The 2624-nt window shown below is 41.3% G+C and overlaps 1 pseudogene; it reads right to left on the reverse strand.

The window, feature by feature from the left end:
- Nucleotides 1-1226: 1226 nt before the first annotated feature.
- Nucleotides 1227-1904, reverse strand: LOC117016501 (platelet-activating factor acetylhydrolase IB subunit beta-like; annotated as a pseudogene).
- Nucleotides 1905-2624: the final 720 nt, after the last annotated feature.

Raw genomic sequence — 2624 nt, forward strand, 5'->3', positions numbered from 1 at the left:
TCAAAGTTTGCCAAAAACCTTTTGGAGAGGCAAGATAATGTTTTGGGCTGTGTTATCACTGGTGATTAAACATGGGTGTACCAATATGACCATGAAACAAGGCGTCAAAATGCACAATGGAAGCTAGCCAATTCTCCACGACCAAAAAAGTTCCATCAGTCTAAATCAACAGTCAAAACAATGTTCCTAACCCTTTTTGATATTTAGGGATTATTCATTATAAATTTGTACCAACTGGACAAACAGTTAACCAAGTTTACTATTTGGAAGTGCTGAAACGGCTGCATGAAAAAGTTAGATGAAAATGACCTGAACTTTTCGCCAACAATTCATGGTTTTTGTATAATGACAATGTACCAGCTCACACGGCACTTTCTGTGAGGGAGTTTTTAGCCAGTAAACAAATAACTGTATTGGAACACCCTTTCTACTCACCTTATCTGACCCCCAATGACTTTTTTCCTTACCCAAAGATAAAGTAAATATTGAACGGAAGATATTTTGATGACATTCAGGACATCAAGGATAGTACAATGACAGCTCTGATGGCCATTCCAGAGAAAGAGTTCCAAAACTGCTTTCAAGAGTGGACTAGATGCTGGCATCGGTGCACAGATTCCCAAGGGAAGTACTTCCAAGGTGACTGTAGTGATATTCAGCAATGAGGTATGTAGCACTTTTTTCTAGGTTGAGTTCATGGACTTCATTGTCACACATCATATGTTAAAACATTGAGAGTACATATAAATAAAGCAAAATAAAAACAAAGGCTAAATTAAGAAACTTAAAAACTGGGGGGGGGCGGGGGGACAGGGAACTTCTGTTTTAAAGCCAAGTAGGTGTGATTCTGCTCAATATATATAATATAAGCCATAGAAAAAAAGGCCAAGGAAAGAATCTTCATTTTGTTCAGTATTGAGGCTTGATGTTTCCTAGGAAAAACAGTGATTAATTCAATGAATGTGTCACACATACAACTAAAAAGTCCCTTTCTGGTTTCAAATGAATTTAAACAACAATCTTCCTTGTCTCATTTTTCTCCTGTGTGAAACATACCTTCTATGTACGGAACCAGTTTAAATCCTTCCTCCCCTTCAAACAGTAGATATGAACATCCAGGAATTTTCTACAATGCGAAGTGCCTTAAGAAAGAGAAGGATTCTGTACTGCCGGTGACATAACTGATCTGAGGAACCTGGGATCCTAGTAGTGCTGATGGGAGCCAGTCAGGCAGTGGTGGTTTGTTTCTCCTCAGGTGTTTCCTCCAACAATTGCATGATCATCAGTTCATATAGGGGTTTGCAGATTATTGCGTAGCCCCCTCCTGTGAGATGCAAAACATCAAACACGTCCTGGCAGGAGATGGCACCGTCCGAGTGCACGAAGCCCCCATCTGTATCCAGGAGCTGAACGCTGGCGAGCTTCAGAGGGGAAGCCTTGAGAAGTTGGTTCACCTCGGCATTCTTTTGCCTCAAAGGGTTGGGCTTCTCACCTCAAGGTAACAAACCCAATACAATGGTTTTGGCCTGTGGCTGCTCTGTGTTAAGTTGTAAGATGGCCTGAATTCCACCTGCTACTTCTTCTGCGGTGTTTTCATGGTTGTTTGTTTCTACCCAGACAACAATGACCTTAGGTTTCATGTTCTCCAATTCACCATTCTTTAGTCTCCACAAAATATGCCTTATTGTATCTCCTCCAATTCCCCAATTATGTGCATGGAGTGGGGAAAAAAGCTCTTGCCATATCTCATATTGCTGCACCATGGAGTCCCCCACAAACAGTCCATCAAGCTCTTTGTCTTTACAGTCCAAGACAAATCTGTTGTGCTGAGACATCCATCTGTCATCTTGAATATCTTCTGTTGCATGTGGAATGGCTGCTGGCTTTGAGTCTCCTTGGCTCATTCTACACTCAGGCAGAGGGTCACTGCGGGCCCCAAGTGGCTGCTGCGCCAGCGGATGGTGCATCTGTTGCTTGCTCAGTCCCGGTGGCCCTGCTCCAGCATGTCCCTCCTGGGGCCCCAGCACAAGCAGCAGCGCCCTTAAATCTCTTTCCTGATATTTACATCTCGTTCATGCATCAGTTTTTATGTTCTCCTTATTTTCCTTTAGTTACTTCAGTATTTTTAAGACAGATTTGTTTTTTAAGTCTTTGATTAGTAAATCTTTCACCTCGTCTGTCTAAGTGACAGTTTCTGTTGATTTATTTTTTTCTTTGAATAGTCATAATTTCCTGTTATTTTGCTTTGTGACATTTTTGTTGAAAACTGGACATTTTAATCTTATAATGCAGTAACTCTGGAAATCATTTTCTCCCCTTTTTCCTCCCAAAATATCTCTCTCTCTCTCTCTCTCTCAATTGTGTCTCTGTCTCCTTTGATAATCTCTGATCTAATAGTTAAATATATGAGCATGCTGTGTGCAACTTTTTTGCTTCCCCTACAAAGAGCACAGTTCTGGCAGTCAGAATCTCAATATTGTCTGCCCGATGATTGACTGTATTGATACAGCTGATGAATAGGACGATCACCTAAAAATGGTCCCAACGTGGGAATGCTAGCCACCTAAGACCTCAGGTAGTTTTTAAGAAGTGGGAACTGTAGTGCTGAAAGTTTGACATGAAAC

This window comes from Rhinolophus ferrumequinum, chromosome 24 (genome assembly GCF_004115265.2).
Source record: "Rhinolophus ferrumequinum isolate MPI-CBG mRhiFer1 chromosome 24, mRhiFer1_v1.p, whole genome shotgun sequence".
NCBI classification, from domain to species: Eukaryota; Metazoa; Chordata; class Mammalia; order Chiroptera; family Rhinolophidae; genus Rhinolophus; species Rhinolophus ferrumequinum.